Raw genomic sequence first — 19,370 nt, forward strand, 5'->3', positions numbered from 1 at the left:
CTAAGTTGGTATGTTGAGAACAAAGAGAAGCAAATCTTTAATGGAAAATTGATCATTTGATCATGGCAACTACTTTTTTAGTGTTCTCCATACTTATTCAATACAGTTTTCTTCCTCCTACCTCTTTCTTATCCATCCATTCAATCAAGGCAGTTATGGTCACCGTTTCTTGTCAGTCTAGGGCAAGATTTGCACAAAAAATATTTGACTTCCTGAATGGGGATATGCATTTGATCATTATTTCTTCTACTCAATAGTTATTTCTCCTCTACAATCTCAACTCTATCTAGTTAGATTTTGAACTCAATGAAACATCAGAGTTATACCTAAACTCTATAAAAGGTTGTTGTAAATGGTTCTTCTTTGCTTGTATGTTGTAGCAACATTATGGTTTGCAACTTTGCCTTTCATTAATGAAATATTTATTCCTTACCTTCTCTTACCATTTTTTTGTCTAGTGCATGTATATGCCTTTTAGTAAATGTTATCTTTCTATTTTTCTAATTTTACATGTTGTGTCCAATCTGTTGGCAATTGTTGCAGAAGTGAATATTATCTTTCCTTTCAATGTTTCATCAATTTCAACCCTGCACGTCTCTTTGAGGAATATACTGAAGTTAAGCCTAGTGTATTTTGGGTTTTCATTGATGTTTTGTGTAGTTGTAGATAGAGTTGTGACCATGTAGTCTAGGTGTATCACCCCTTAGATTAGACTAGGTAGTTTGCTTTCTTGCATCTCCTTTTCCCTTTTCCTTCAAGGTGTAGTTAGGTGCATCTTGATTGTAAGGAATCAAGCCTTTTCCAAAAATTTGACCTCAAAATGTAAGTGCCACACTTGGAGGTTGTTTCCTTGTTACATGAGGTTGCTTGAGGGTCATACCTTAAACAAGCATGTAGACTTTGCATCGACAAGAACCAATGCTTCGATACCAATTGTTGAAAATGTAATATCGACCAGGTGACTGAGAAGGGGAGATGGTGAATCAAGAAACAATAGAACTTGTACTTTAATTCACCAATTAAACCTTCACAATATAATATGATCTAATTGAATGCATGAAAGATTGCAAGCAATAAAACATTCATAACTCTTGACACAATATTTGGTAACCCAGGAACCTTCCAAATAGAAAGTAAAACTAGGGTGGGAATGATACCCACAAGTTTTATTACTATAGTATAAAATTATCCTATTAAAGCTTACAATTGATCACTTATGGTGATCTGCTCTATTAGGAGCAATAAGGAATATTAGGTCCACCTTTTGAACGAATTTACGACATATAATGAAGTATGCACTTGGTTAGGAGATTTGGAAAATAATGTTAAGTCCACCTTGTTAGAGGATTTGATTGATGCACCTATTAGGATGAATTAGTGGCTGATCTATGATCTACCACTTAGTTTTCTAAATGTATTCCTTTTAAATATAATGATCACCTTGTTGTGATAGATAAGGCTTTACTTTTCCTTGTATTGCTTGTAGCATTCTTCATTCACACTCATACTACTTCTTGCTTTATTTAATTTTATGCTTTGGATATGATAAGATGTATTTTATATATATATATATATATCAATCCAATAAATTATCTTTTGGAGTCGGCTACAATATCTAATTTAAACAATCTTCACTAAGTCAACTTATTGCTATAACTCAAGTTCTAAAGACCACTCAGGTGATATTCTAACACTTGGCAACACTGTCAACTTGAAAAATAATGGAATTTGTTTGACACTAGTGCTCAATCCACATTGATCACTTTGGAGTAGCATGACTTGGTTAGCATTGGGTGACTCATCAAATACTAAAGAACTCGTTAGACACTGAAATGCTCAGTTGATACTATAGCTTGGTCAACACTATATTCCTTCAACTTTATTAGCACAATGTAGCTTGGTAGGAATTGATAAACTTGGTAGTCACTACAAAGCTTGATTAACACTAAAATATTCATCGATTACATTGATGAGCTCGGTATCAACTGATATCTACATCTAGAGTTTGATAGACTCTACTAAGCTCAGGAGACTCTTCTTACTACATATGGAGCTCAGTAGCAATGTGAGCAATTGACTAAGTGTTAAGTCACTAATTGAAAAATGATTTGACCTTAATGTCAACACATTATTAAATCATAAACAAAGAAAACCAAAAGTCTTCAAGAATGATAGGCCTAGGTGCCCTATAACAATTTAAGATAGTTGCAGAGAGAATTGAAACTGTTTTCTTTTTTATACTTATTTACTTACATATCCATAATATGTTTAACATATTTGAAACTTATTTTTGGGGGTATATTTGTTAGATTTGGTTTGTAATGATTGTAATATTAGAACATTGTGCCTTACTTTTGTTTGGAAGAATTGGCTTGATAATAAACATTTTGTGTCATATAATTCCTATATTTGGAGGACATTGAAAACTAATAAAAAATTAATTTGTGTTTACAATCTAATTAATATATACTATTTTTGGGCATGCATTGAGTTGACAATAGATTTAGCACACTCTAAGGACATTAGTAAATTATAGTGTATATCCATTTTATAATTTAACATACACACACTTTATAATATTTGGTAGGTAAACAACAGTCTTTAGTAGGTGTTTTAGTGATGAAGTTTAGAAATTAGTGAAATAAAAAATATTTAAGAATTTATATTTTCAAGAAGAATTAAGAATCAAGTGACACAAAGGAGGATATTAACAAAGAGCATTGTAAGAAAACAACTTTTCATTGATTATAGTATGGGTGAATTTGAGTGAGGTGATAAAATTTTTCTTTCAAAACCACATGTGAAAATATAAACATTAAGTACAACATACCCAATATTTTTGCAGATATACACATTAATTACACCATTTTTTCTTTCAAAACCATATGTGCAGATATAAACATTAAGTATAACATGTCCAATATTTTTGCATATATACACATTAATTACACCAAAATTTTCTTTCAAAATGTGATATATTATCCTATAAAGAAAGACCACACCTAGCAATATGAACCCAGAAAAAAATAATGAGACAATTGCTAGATTGTGGTCTCAGTTTCAAAGAAAAGTTGATAAATTTAATTATCCTTGCAAATAGTGTAAGGTCTTAAACAATCGAAGAATTCTAATCACAATAGCCTAGATTCATTGTAGGCAACATGGTCACATTGAAGGGGCCACAATTTTCATTGATTAGTGAATGTGGATTTCCAACTAGAGAAACATGGAGGTGTGAATATCTAAGCTGAGGATAACACTCCCTTGGAAGAAGATGATAATGTGCCAAAGGACTTGATTGAAGAAGATGGTATTGGCATAGTTAATCAAGATGATCACGATGATAGTACGAGTGCACCTGATAATGATGATGAAGATGTTCCTTATATACCTATATTTGAGAAGACATAAAAGCCCCTAAACCAAGGCTCTCAAAAAACTCTTCTCTCTGCTATAGTGTTGTTGGTGAGCTTGAAGGTTATGAATAGTTTATCCAATGTAGCAGTGTCATGTATGCTAAGGTATGTCATTTTTGTCATCTTCAATGTTAGCATACCTTTACTATTCATTATATTAACAATTAATATTTAATATTTATTTTTATAGGTTGATAGGTGAGTTTTTGTTACCACCATCAAACATTTTGCCTCATTCATACCAAGAATCATCTACCTTTATGAATCAAATTAGAATTAAGTACTAGATAATACATGCATGTCCCAATGATCATATTCTATATCATATACAACATGAATTTGTAAATGAATGCCTTGATTGTCATATTAGCACATACTGGTCAGATCAAATAAAAAAAAGGTACCTCACAAGGTTCTTCCATACATTCCCATTATTCCATGTCTTGAACAATTATTCAGGTGCACTAGCTTGGCACAATTTATAGATTACCATGCACAAAATATAAGTCAAGTGTTGATCTCAGATTGGTTTTGACAAATGAGTGTCAACACACTTAAACCATTTACTTAGTTCATGATGAACTAATAATACATGCTGAGCACAAAATGCAAATATTAGACCATGACAAGTTGCAATGAGTGTTGAATCACTCATGTGTCGAGTGAACTCAAGTGCTGAATAGATAGACCATGCCGAGTGGATTCAAGTGCCGAGTAAAAATTCGATGCCAAGTAGTTTAGGTGCTGAGTTAGAAACATAAATATAATGTATGCTGAGCATTAGAGACTTCATATGCTGAGTGAGATAGTTTGGACATATTTTTTTGTAATGGCACAAACAACTATGTAAACCATTTTTTAGCCAACTTAAGGATAGATTTCAATCTTTTGGATATAAGGAGGAATCTATATGTAGATTCCCTATGTAATTACATGCAACCAATTAGAAAATGGAAAGGTTTAAGTGGAAAAATGGATGAATCTTAGTTGTAGATCCATACCTAACCTTAAGCCACTAGAGTCTTCTTAAGGAGGATGAAACCCTACATTTTTAATGATGATGAGAATAAGATACAAGGGGTAAATGATCAAATTAGAAGAGCGAACAAGATAGTTTGCAGAGCATTCAAGGTGACTTAGTAGTAAGAGTGAATTATAGAATCAGTTAGTTGAAGAATAGAGGATAGAGGAGGATACAACAATGATACATCAAATCATGAAGGATCAATCAGAGATTGGATAGAGGTGATCTATTATTAGGCAAGAAAGTGCCAACTGTAGGATCTATGCTAAGATATTTTGACAAGTGCTTTCAGTTAAATCTCTTAACATAGGAGTCCTAATAGGCTATATGAAATCCTTTAACAAGGTGCTTACTTCATTGTAAGTTGAATTCCTCTAACTAGACACACTTCTAATAGGGTGTTGAAATCATCTAACAAGGTGGGACTTAACAGTCTTTGGAAGCCTTTAACAAGGTAGGCCTTTCATAAGGTAAATCATGATTTATGGTCAAACCATTGTAACCTTAATTGCATACACTTTATTGATGCAGTAGTGAAGATTTTTAGGTGTCATCCCCACCCCAATTTTAGCTTCTCACTTGGTTTCTAGGTAATCATATCTGGTGTTGTGTGTGTGCTTGATTACATGTTTATGTGATTGATGCATATGTTTACATGTTGTTTTAGTTTATTAATGCATGTGATGGATGAATGATGAAAGTTTAATAGATCCAAGTTTGAACTCCTAATTCACCCCTCACTCTTAGAAGCTTACTCTCTTCCCACTTGTAAATCCAACAATTGGTATCAGAGCCTTGTTCTCTAAAAGAGAAGCTTTGCAGCTTAGAGGAAAGATATTGAAATGGAAGTCTACAAGTTGGAAAAGACTATTGAGAACCAGGAGATTGAAATACATCTCATACTACATCAATTGAATGAGGTAAGAGAGGAACTAAAGAAATCCTTAAGGAGATTGCTATTGTAGAGAATGACACACTATATAAAGAGATAGACACCACCAAGCTATTTGTAGATGGTAACTCTAGTGAATTTGATGCAATAGTTTTAGATCTAATGGAAAGGAAAAGAATCGAAGTTGAGGAAATTAGAAATCTCAAGTTGGAGCAAGAATCACAAGCTATACTACTATGTGAGGTGACTAAACAAAAGAAGAAAGCCATGGAAGAAAAAGCCATGATTGAAGAAGACAAAAAGAATTCTAGCAAATAGATTGGAGAAAAAGTCAATAGAGCTAACGAAGATCTCCAACATGCAATTGGATAATTTAAGCTAAATGATGAATGCCAACTATGAATTGAATTTCAAGGACATTGAGATAACCACATTGAAGTTACAAAATGATCTGAAAAGAGAAAATGAATTTTCTAAAAGTTTCAACAAGCTAAATGAAGCTATCAAATACTTTGAGCAATTACTAAGATCCCCTAGATCCAAAAAAGATACATAAGGATTAGGCTACACAAGCACTAAAGAAGGAGAATCATCCAAAGTTGCTGAAGAAAGGAACATCAAAGGTAAGAACTCAAAACATCAAAGTCAAGTGATCGTTGTTATTTAAAAGAATCTCATTTAACAAACAAAGTTGCAAATAAGAGATCAACCACTGATTTATCCTAACAAGTGCATCAATCAAATCCTTTAATATGGTGGACTTAATAATCTCATTTAAAATCTCCTAACATAATGCATACTTCATTGGATATTGTAAATCCTTTCACAAGGTGGACCTAATAGTCCTTATTGCTCCTAACAAGGAAGATCATTAGAAGTGATCAATTGTAAGCCTTAGCAAGATAAATTTATGCTACTATAATAAAGCTTGTGGTTATCATCCCCACCCCAGTTTTACTTTCTATTTGAAAAGTTTTTAGGTTACCAAATATTATGTCAAAGTGTTATGAATGTTTTATTGATTTCAATCTTTCATGCATGTAATTAGATTAGATTACATGATGAATGTTTAAAAGATGAATTAAAGTATAAGTTTTATTGGTTTCTAATTCACACCCCCACTCTTAGTCACCTAGTCTATACTACATTTGCAACATGACATTCCTATACCAGTAAGACAAAGACAATTTTAATTCCATGCAATGCTTCTATGGACAATACATGATGCCCATGTGCTAACTCATTTTTGTGGTATGTTATATTGTTAAGGTCACATATTTTTGGTATGTTATAGTGCTTACACATTATTTTTGTATGTTAATTTGGGTATGATAATTGTACATGATCCAATTACACATGATCTTTTAGATCTTCAGACAAAGAGAAAATTTGTAAATCTAGTTTGTGATCTAAAGATAAAATCTTGTCATTCAAGAAGTTTAGAAAAGAAGGTGTTCGATGAGTTTAGGCACTTTCTCCACAATAATCATAAGTATAAAATTAATATATATTTTTCTAATGGGAAAGAAGAGAAAACATCAAGGCCACAAAGAATTGTTAGATTATGGTGACTAATCAGGGAAGTACTGTACATACTTCATAAAATTTTATTTTGGGCCCTATTTTATCAAAATTTTGGGATGACATGTAATTATTAATTATAACCCTAAAAATGGTTAAAATACTTGTATAAAAGGGATTAGGGTTAGGGATTGTTTCATAAGGTGTGATGAGAAAATTGGTTCTTGTGGTGGTATTGAGCTATAAGGGATTATAGATTATAATCAAGTTGTAATCATTGGATCATAAAAATATTGGACTTGCTATTTGGTGGATGCAGTCTAGGGATTGGGAGAACCATGTTAAATCTTGGTGCCTTATGCTCTTTTCTGTGTGATCTATTATTTTCTATTATTGGTTATATTTGCATGTAATTATTATTTTTGTCCATGGTTTAATCCTAACAAATGGTATCAAAACCTAGTTATTTTTCAATTATCCTTTGTAGGAAAGTTTCACAGTTGAGTGGGAGCAATGGCAAATGAGGGTAAGCTAAGGGTTGATAGGTTTAATGGGTAGAACTTATAGTTATGGAAGATGCAAATGGAAGACTATCTTTATTAGAAGGATTTATGAAAGTTGTTGGAGGCAAAGCCAAGAATCAGGGATCTATGTCAAATGATGAATGTGATCTTTTGGACAGAAAGACACTTGGAAGCATTCAATTATGCCTAACACTATTAGTGGCATTTAATATTACAAAAGCAAAGACAACAAAAGAATTGCTGAAAACCATAGCAACATTGTATGAAAAGCCCTCCACTTCAAACAAGATATTTATCATGAAGCATTTATTTAATATGAAAATGGTAGAAGGTGGATCTATTACAGATCATTTAAATGAGTTTAGTACTATTACTAGTCAGTTATCTTCCTTGGGTATCAATTTTGAAGAAGAAATTAAGGCTCTCTTAATTTTTTGTTCTTTGCCTAAAAGTTGGAATGGCTTGGTAATGGTTGTGAGTAATTCTATTCTTGAACCTAGTACCCTAAGATATGATGATGTGATCAGTGTTATTTTAAGTGAGGAAAATCATAGGAAAACCTTAGGTGGATCTACATCAAGAAGTGTTTTGAATGTACAAAATAGGGGCAAAAAAACTAAGAGAGGAAGTAATTCTAGAAATCTTGGAAAATCAAGAGGAAAGTCAAAGGGGAGGAGGTCTCAATCAAGAGGACCAAACGAATATTGGTACTGTGGGAAACCAGGGCACAAAAAGAAAGATTGCTGGAATCGAAAGAAAAATGAAGGAGATAAATTAGATGGAGACAAGGATGCAAATGTGGTAAGTAAAAAATCTAAATAGGATGCTTTGATTCTATCTTTAAAAGTGTTGATGATTCATGAGTTTTAGATTCTGGTGTTTCATTTCATGCTACACCTCATAGAGTTTATTTCATTGATTATGTCCAAGGGGATTTTGGACTTGTTTACTTGGGGGATAATGAACCTTGTTAGATTGTTGGAAAGGGAAAAATTAAGATTAAGTTGTAGAATGGGAATCATTAGCTACTACATGAGGTAAGACATGTTCCAAGGCTGAGTAGGAATTTAATTTCAGTAGGGCAACTTAGTGATGAGGGTTGTGTAGTTACTTTTAATGATACAAATCGGAAGGTTTCAAAAGGTTCCCTTGTAGTAGAAAAATGTCATGTGAAAGTAGGCACCTTATATCTTTGTACAGGTCATATTGTTCCTTCTACTTTAATTATTTCAGAGAAAAATGCATGTTCAGAAACAATTGCTACAATTGAGCAGGGAGAACAAATAGCTGTTGTAGATTCTGATACAGTGGTATGGCACAATAGACTTGGGCACATGAGTGAGAAAGGTATGAAATTACTTCATTCAAAGAAAGTTTTACTAGGTCTGAAATGTGTTAATATGGATTTTTGTGAAAGTTGTGTGTATGGAAAACAAAAGAGCGTGAGTTTTGAAAAGACTGGGAAGGAAAATAAAAGAGAGAAATTAGAGCTTGTGCATACTGATGTATGGGGACCAGCTCAGGTATCTTCCGTGGTAGCTCTCATTTCTATGTTACATTTATTGATGATGCAACTAGAAAAGTATGGGTTTATTTCCTTAGACAAAAATATGATGCATTTCAAACTTTTAAGAAATGGAAATGCTTGGTTGAAAATGAGATTGGTAAAAAATTAAAATGTCTCAAATCTGATAATGGTGGCGAGTATTGTATTCATGAATTTGAAGATTATTGCTCCACTAATGGTATTCATAGATAGAAAACTATTCCAAGGACTCCACAGGAAAATGGAGTAGCTAATTCATGAAACATGACTATAATGGAACATGCAAGGAGAATGAGGTTGCATGCTGGGTTGCCCTTAAACATGTGGGTAGAGGCTATCAATAGTACTGTATATCTGATTAATAGAGGTCCCTCTACTCCTTTGGGCTATGGTATTCTAGAGGATACATGGACTTGTAAGAAGGTGAGTTATTCTTTTCTCAAAACCTTCTATTGTAAAACATTTTCTCACAATATAGATTCTGAAAATAGAACCAAGCTAGAAGCTAAGTCAAAGAAATGTGTATTTGTTGGATATAGCATTAATGAGTTTGGTTATATGATTTGAGATTTTAAAAATCATAAAGTTGTAAGAAGCAGAGATGTCATATTCAATGAGAAAGTGTTCTACAAAGATCTGTTTCAGCAACATGAGAAGAAAGAAGATGATTATGTAGTGTTGGACGATACTCCAAAAGCTGATGTTCTAGCCATTCCTCATGATGTGCAAAAAACTCAACAAAAAATACCACACACACCAGTGAATGTTAGATGGTCAACAAGAAAAATTAGACCTCCAAAAAGATTTTCTCCCTCTTTGTATTCTATTTTACTTACTGATGTTGGTGAACTTGAAAGTTATGATGAAGCTATGTAGGTGGATACTAAGATTTAGTGGGAGTCTGCAATGAAAGATGAAATGGACTCTTTGCTAAAGAATAAGACATGAGATTTGTGCAAGTTACCTATAGGTAAAAAGGCTTTACAGAATATGTGGGTTTACAGGTTAAAAGAAGAAGATGGAGGTAAGAAAAGATTTAAAGCAAGGTTAGTTGTAAAAGGATTTGCACAAAAAAAGGGAATTGATTTTGATGAGATATTTTCTCCTATTGTTAAAATGAATTCTATCAGTACTGTTTTAAGTCCATTGGCTATTGAAGATTTGCATTTAGAGTAGCTAGATGCTAAAACAACCTTCCTTCATGGTGATTTGGATGAAGAGATATATATGGCTCAACCACAGGGATTTGTGGTCAAAGGTAGGAAGAACTTAGTGTGCAAATTAAAGAAAAGTTTATATAGCTTGAAGCAAGCATCTCAATGATGGTATCTAAAATTTGAGAGTTTTATGCATGAGCATGGTTACAGTAGGTGTCATTCAGATCATTCTGTCTACTTTAAGAGGTTGGATGATGATCGCTACATTATTTTATGTTTATATGTTGATGATATGCTTGTAGCTAGGTCTAACATGGATCACATTAAGGGGATAAAAAGCCAATTAGCACATGCATTTTCTATGAAACATTTGGGGGTAGCAAAACAAATCCTTGGTATGAAGATTTGCAGAGATAGGAAGAATAGAACATTGACACTATCTTAGGCTAATTATGTTGAGAATGTGTTGCAACATTTCTCTATGGAGAATGCTGAAGCTGTTAGCACACCTTTACCTGGTCATTTGAAATTGACTAAGGAGATGTGTCCCAAGACATAAGAAGAGGAGGAGAAGATGTCCAAGGTACCCTATGCTTCATCTATAGGAAGCTTGATGTACACTATGGTATGTACTAGGCCAGATATTGCACATATAGTGGGAGTTGTTAGCAGGTATATGAGTCATCTAGGAATTGAGCATTGGAATACAGTGAAATGGATTCTCAAATATTTGAGAGGAACATGCAATAAGTGTTTACAATTTGGAGGCTCTACTACTGATTTATAGGGCTATGTTGACTTAGATTTGGTGGGAGATGTTGATATCAAATGAAGTACTATAGGTTACACCTTTACTATTTGTGGGGCAACCGTGAGCTGGGTTTCTAAGTTACAAAAGGTTAATTCTTTATCCACTACAAAGGTAGAGTATGTAGCTACTATAGAGGTAGCCAAGGAGATGATATGGCTTTAGTTCTTCTTGCAAGAATTGGGACATCCTTCCTTAGAAGGATAATTATTTATTCACATATAGTCAGAGTGCTATTTATCTTGCAAAGAATTCAGCTCCACATTCAAAGACCAAACACATACAGTTGTGGCACTATTTAATTCAGTTGGTTTTGGAGGATGGATAGTTACAGCTAGAGAAGATACATACCAATGACAATCTAGCAGATATGTTGACAAAGATAGTAACAAGGGAGAAGCTAAACTCCTCTTCAGCTTCAGTTGGTCTTCTAGACTAAATATGAATAAAAGAATAGTAGAGTCTAGGGTGGTTTGATCTAGTGGGAGCCCCATGTGGTAGTGGTATTGCTACAAGACCAGTCTCCAAATGGGAGATTTTTTTTTAGTGTGGAGCTTGATCAATCCCCAAGTGGGATATTGTTAGATTATGGTGATTGATTAGGAAAGTACTGCACATACTTCATAAATAATTTTGGGCCTATTTTATCAAGATTTTGGGCCAACATGTAATTATTAATTATAACCATAAAATTAGTTAAAATACTTGTATAAAAGGGCTTAGGGCTAGGGATTGTTTCATAAGGTGTGATGCAAAGTTGGTTCTTGTAGCGGTATTGAGCTATAAGGGATTATAGATTGTAATCAAGTTGTAATCACTGGATCATAAAAATATTGGACTTGCTGTTTGGTGGACATAGCCTAGGGATTGGGTGAACCATGTTAAATCTTAGTGCCTTTTGTTCTTTTTTGTGTGATCTATTATTTTCTATTATTGGTTATATTTGCATGTAATTGTTATTTCTATTCGTGGTTTAATCCTAACAAGAATGACATGTCATCTATGAAAGTTGGAATATGATCGACTAAATCACCAAGGTAATGTCAAGTTTGTGGTCCAAAGTTTGAAATTTATATTTTGATATTTTCTTTTATTTAGTAATGATGTAATTGATGCTCATGAAGGTTGTCAAGGCATCAATTACCAACTTCCTAGAGGAATAAAAAGTTATCCTACACAATTTAGTAGGTTACTATACTACAAGGATGTTCCAATCGTGCATTTGTTTGGTGCTATGCATACTGGAAAGAATGTAACAAAGACACTATAGAAAATATTGGATGGAAGGCGTGACAGAGAAAAAATTGTCAAAATTTGTAATGACATTCATGAATCCAATCATGCATTGAATTTTTTTTATTGAACCAAATAGAAATGGAGATCACATAAACATGAGTGCCCTTCCTTATTAATGGAGTAGCAAAGCGATGCATTAAAATAAGTTATATAAAAAAAAAATTCCAACAAGATTTACTACAAATATAAGTAGTCTTGTATCAAAGAAAGATGATTTTGGGCTAGGGTTAAAATCACATGATTGACATACCTTCATTAAGGTAAATCATGTTCTCTATTTATAATATATTTGTAAAATTATATGTATATTTTATTTTAGTATTTCATAATATATTAAAATGATCATTTTTTAATGATTGTAGTACATCCTACCTCTATCCCTCCCACATAGTTTGAGAATAGTAATAAACAAGTTATATATGATTTTGGAAAATAAATGAGGTTAGAAGTGTTATTTCTTAGATTTGTTGTACATATATTATATTTATGACTTGCTTTACTTTTTATGTAATTTATTGTATATCTTTATCTAAAATCTAGTTTATATGTTCTTGTGTGTTGAATCTCTTTTTGGTGGTTATCATCTAAAGAAATTAATAAAAAAGATATAAAATATCATAAGAGAAACATTCCATAGCTTATGTGTGAAATGCAAAAGTGTCTACCTTCAACTTTTTCAATGCTCAAGAATACTACCTAACACATCAAGTTGAGGAGATTGAATTGTGTGGACCTATACAAACTAGGTTAAGATGGATAGTTGAGGGGCACTTGAAATTTATGAAGGGTTTGGTTTGACAAAGAGCACATCCTGAGGGTTCTATGTTAGAGGGATATATGGTATACCAAACCATGGTGTACATTAGTTAATATCTTCCCATGTTTATATCAAAAATCCATGTAGATCGCATTTGGAAACCCAACTCCATTAATAGATTCAAAGGGGAGTACTTGATGGGGAAAGGTAGATTGAGGAAAGTGAGAGGTAATTATAAGATTTTATTGTAGTTAATTAATTCTTGTCTATTTTCAATAGAATTTGTTTCTAATTGGTCCATTTGTTTTCCTTATAGTTGGTTTGTGAGTGGGATGCACTACATTTTTATATTGCAAACAATTTTGATTAGATGATAGTATGGATTCAAAAGTCTCAAGAAAATGGTTACTCATCAACATGGGATGGTGTTGTATAATTGGTTAAAGAAGCTTATCGTAATAGAGATCCCAATGCTACACTAATTGTACTTGATCTAGCATATGACTTAAGAGATAGAAAGGTATGTATAAGATTAGTAATCATGACCCATAAGTTTAATATCAACTCATGAATCGATGCAAATAATCTTGACATGTTTGAATAATTGTAGATCAAACATCAAAAAGCTATGTACTACCATGACCATAAAATTTGCATAAAAATGTTAGACAAAATGAAGAAAACTTGTGATTCTAGGATAAGTGCAGGTTACCAATATCTATCTAAAAATGACATACATCCTTAACAACTTGAAAGTTGATACTATGAAATTCTGGCTGATATAATTGAGTGTGACTTTAATTTATTCAATTAGTTCTATTTATCATCAAATGGTACAAGCTACAATTAAATCAAAATGATTGTAATAGGACTATTATTGAATATGATAGTGGATTTACAATGATTAATAAAAGATCATTTGGGCTAGTTGGATATAAGCCCTATGTTCTTCAAAGCCAATGTGAGCAAGTGTTTTACTTTGGTGTTTCACATAAACTGGGTTGGTCATTTAATGTTAGACATGATCCAAGAAGAAGGTTGGTAAAGTATAATGTGATGGAAGAAGAAGATATTGAAGAATCAAAAGACAATTTAAATGATGATCATGAACAACTATTACACAATGATAAAGAAGAAGAAGATGATGATTCTGGTGATGTCGACGATGATGGTGATGATGATGATGAAGATGGTGATGATCAAGGTGATTATGGTCATGATGATTATAGTTATGATAATGGTGATACAGATGATGAAAATGGTGATGAAGATGGTAGTGTTGACGATGATGATCAAAGTGACAAGTACAATGATGATGATGATGATGATGACACGGATGAAAATGATGATGAAATGTATGTATGTATGTATGTATGATGATGATGATGCCCTGTGATCAATGTCAATAATGATGGAGTGATTTATTCATAGAAATTTGTTTAACTTATATTTTTTATAATTATGCTATTATTTGTTGAACTCTACTATCATGGAGTATATAGATTGATATTGCATAGCTACCGCACATAAAGTAGACCTAAGGAATTAAAAAAAATACAATAATTTTGATGAATGCATCATGTAATTTTTGTCTTCTATGTAATTTGTAGCATATATATTATATAAGTTTTAGCTAACTTAAGATAAATGGTTTACATATGTAGGCTATTTAATGCCTTTGACCAGGACCATGTACAGTAACATGGATCGACAGGTATAAGTCAATAGACCCTATGGATATAATTTTTTATTTGCATATATTCTCTTTACCATCAACATCAACTTTAGTCCTTGTATGTCTCTAATTTTATGGATTGTAGGTATCACTTAATAGGTATTTGTTTAATCTATCTTCCTCAAGTGAGGAAAATGCAGGAATAGAAGACAAAAGTGATACATCTAGTAGGTCTAAAATAGGGAGATCAACTAGAGGTCAAAAGATTAGAAGACAATTCAATAAACTAATGTAATTTTTTCTTCCTTGGGGGGGGGGGGGCAATGGTGGTGGTGTTGAATTTTCTTATGTTACTTATAATAAATTTCTTGAATTTATAGAGTATTTAAGACCTTGTTACAATTACAACAATTGGATGTAGATTGTGCAATATAAAAAAAGTATGCATAGGTATGCATTGTCACCAAATTATATACAATGCAAAGAAAATGATCAAAGTAAAAGGCTCACTATGTATATTGATGGAAGGCCAAAAGAAAGAGAGAATATTGTAGGATTTATCAATAGTTCTCAACCTATGTCAACTAATAAGTGGTCGAATTGTATATTTGAGGCATGCAAGGGAAATTATTTTTTTGTATGTACAATAAAATCAATAAGTGTAGGGGAAGAGCTTATGATAAATTACAATTTGAATTGTGTAGACATAGTAAAATTCACTATCATGAGACTGGTTAGTACAACATTTAAACTATTTGCATCTAATTAATATTGACTCCAATAGATAACCTAATATTTTATTTATAATTTTTTTTGCTAAGTCTATTACTTTCATTTCACTACTGATTGCTAAGAATTATTAATCTTTGTCATAGGGCAAGATGGATCCACTAGAAGACATAGGAAGGGATGTTTCTCAAATAGCTTCTTTGACAAAAGTAAACCTTAATTATTGTAATTGTACAAATTATATAAAAACAAATGTCATATTATTATGTTCTTTTCTTTATGGATTTGAAGTTTTTTGATGGAATTTTACTGATATTGATGTCACAACTAGATACTTATCGACAGGGAAAAGAAAAAATGGGAGTATATCGAATGTAATCTAAAATTGAGGCATCATTTTTAGATGAGATCTCATTTAGCGCCAACCTCATCTTCATGGCTAGTTAGCTTATAAAAAAATATAGTAGTAAAATTCTTAATCTTGTCCTCGAACAAAAAAAAATTAAGGAGATAGTCACTCAAAGATGAATTGATATGTAGAGTCAATTCTTTGAAGGTAAGCAATAATAAAAATTCAATAGATGTTTATATTTTATACTATCTTATGGATCATGATATGAAATATTATATGTTCTTCTTATAGGATTTTATGACACTTGTGAGACTGTATGGTCAATATGGTGAGGTTTGTAGCACACAACCTTCATGTAAGTATCCTTAAACCTTAAACCATTCATTTAACCTTTTGGATGCTTCTAGCTAGTATCCCATTTGATATTTTTCTTTGCTAACAATGTATTCTTCATCTCATGATGAAGTACAAATGCCCCCTTCAGTCACCACTCTGATATTTTCGATTACATTGTCGACAACAAAGAGCTTGCATACATCTTCTATACCAAGTATAATTGGTAAAACCTTGGTTTGCTATATTTTGTTGTGTGCTAATTTTGCATTTTTTTTTATGTTGGGTGGATTTTATAATCATGGACCTATTTTGTGCACTAATAGATATAGCTATAGTTGATAGAAGAACATAGACCACTGCTAGTGAAGCTCAACCATTTATGGGATTAGCCTATGTTACTAGTACTGGTTCATTTGTGAGGTCATTACTGTTGAACAAGAAAACTATGTTTCCATTAAAATTACCAAAGCTTCTAGGTGCTTTAAAATTGTTATTATTTATAGTGTAATTTTAGTTTACTTATACATAACTCATTTTGGATTGATAATCCCATGATATTTTTTGTAGGAAATGATGTTTTCCATGATACTCTTTTTGAAATGACATTGAAACTATTTGGACCCACCATACGTAAAAGGTACATAGTTTCATATCATTTCTACTAAAATTATTGATCTAAAAATTATATTTTTATAAAAAAGGTGGAATGAATAGGGTCCTGAATTAAAAAAATTAGCTACTTACATCTTTTGAGGACCTCTTTGGAATTTTTTTTTTTTGACAGTGCCCTACTTCTTAAAATAGCATCCAAACATATAAAGACCATGAGGGACCGATATAGAAAGCCTCTAAAGGTTAACCCAAAGTACAAGCATTATCTTATGATTCCATTGATGGAGTGGAATGAAATAATAGAAGATGCAAAAGAGAAAAGGCTACATGATAAAGGAATTGAACCAGAAGAGAGCAAAATAAGGTATGCCATGATAGTATTAAGTAGAATGTAATCATGTACTAATTAGTGATCTTTGTAAATAAATAGTCTAACATGTTTAAAACATTTTATAGGCTACAGGACAGATCAAAAGCTACACAAGTGAGAGTACAAAAGGGTTGGCCAACACAAACTTGGCTCTAGTGGCTATATGAAACTCCACTCTCAACTTGTAAGTAGTAGCAATGGAATTTCATATATATATTTTATATAATGTTGCAATTTTTTTTATTTAATCAAATCATACATACAAATTTTTCATTATTAAGAAAAAAATACAAGACACAAAATTCAATGTAGAGTCCATAGATGAAAACAAAAAAATTGCCTTAAAGCAAAGCTATAAAGTCATGGTTGCATGCCTATGCCAAGAATCTGAAAGCCATACCAAAGAATCTAGTGCACAAGGCCATACATAGGTAAATTGGTCAAATGAAAATTAAATCAGATTGAATTTTGAGAAATTTCATGTTTGGTGTTAATTTCAAACATAAATTGACTATTTCTATTTTATATATCAAATTATGATAACAATGTGCATAACATTTCACTATGACCTTCAAATACTATCATAGAACCTACACGTGATGAAGGTCATGATGTGCATCATAGTGGTGAAGGTATTAATTTTCTATTGGAAATTAATTACATAATTATGGATAGAATTTAACATCTTCAGTTGCAATTTTTCATGTAACCTTTTTTTGAATATTTTAGAACATGTTGAACATCATGGTGAACAAGTGGAGCATGTTCAAAGTGTTCAACATGTTGAGGTGGTGGCCAATCAAAATGTTATTGTGCATGATGTGGAATTGCCAGGTAAAAAAAATGAATGTTATGTTCTACTGGTTAATGAAAAACTTGTAATAGTAAAAAAAAAAATAGAGTATGCCAATTTAACCCATTTAATTGTTATTGCAATAGATCCCCCTTTAGTGAAACACTCTCATGCTCCTCAAAATAGGAGGAGGCATCATAACTTGACATTACATGTGCCAAAAGAGGAGGAGAATGAGGAAGATATTGATGATCCTATCACCCTTTTCCTTAAGAAGCTAAGAAAAACAAAACAAAGAAATGATTTTAAAAAAATGCTCTTTGATAAAATTTGTTGGATAATGAAATAACATTGTTTTAAGTAATTATCTATGAATTTTGTGTATTAATATTGATTTTTATGTCATGTTAATAAATATTGTTATGTGTTAAAGCAGTCTAAGTATTGCGTATTAATAAGTTTTATATCATATTAATGAATGTTATGTGATTGTATTGATTGAATGTTATTGTTCATAAATGGATGAATGAAGTATGTAATTAGATGTTAATGAGGAATTTAGATTGATGTTTGGGGGAGGGGGGTGAGGCCATATTAGCTTCCACCTTCATGTGGTTGGCCTTATTAAGTAGATAATATTAAAGTATTGTCAAAACCAAGTGAAGCTCAAACTAACATACTTTCATTAATTAATCAATTTCATTCATTGTAGGTTTAGAATGATGGGACAATACTCTATGGTATAGGTATGAACAATGAATTTCAAATAAAATACAAGAGACAAGAACCTAACTACTATGTGAGAATTCACATGATAATTGTCACAATAATATAGATAGGGTGGACTGTCTTTATTGGAATATGACTATATCCATTGTCTTCAAGATGTATGTCCAACTCTTAATAGATATGAACTATACTCAATCATGTCTAACCAAGAACAACTGAATGCAACATTTACATTTAAAAATTTGAAGGGCTAGGTGATACATTTTTTGATATTATAGAAACAATAATGACCATTAATGTTTTTCATGCTCAACTTAAAAGGGGATTTTCTAGCCTCTTTAATTATGGAACATAAGGTTTGCACAATATTCTTCTTGACTAATATTTTTATCTGTTTACCTTTCATAGGTTAAAACTTTGCAATAACATACCCATTTATCATAAACCTTTGCAAGATACAAGTTACGTTTTAATCTCTAGATAAAAATTTCTTGAGAAGAAGAGTGCTTTGATCATGTTAAGTCCACATCCTTACTATATTGATTGTAGATTGAAAATGAGTATCAAATTGATGAATTCTATTATGGAGAATTTGGAAAACCATATGTCAAATGGGCAACATCCATGGCTATTGGAAAAAATACAGTTGTCCCTTGGGTAATGTGCAAATATGGAGATGCTCTAGATGAAGTTGTGAGTTTTATTTTAGTTCTTCAAATTCATTTCCACTTTTAGCATTTCATCTATGTAAAATTATAATGTTAAGGACCTTTAGATAAAGGTTTTATTTCATTGGAGAGAACCTTTAATGCAACAATAGATTATCATCAACA

This window comes from Cupressus sempervirens, chromosome 6 (genome assembly GCF_028749045.1).
Source record: "Cupressus sempervirens isolate cs-2001-9-10 chromosome 6, ASM2874904v1, whole genome shotgun sequence".
Lineage (NCBI taxonomy): Eukaryota > Viridiplantae > Streptophyta > Pinopsida > Cupressales > Cupressaceae > Cupressus > Cupressus sempervirens.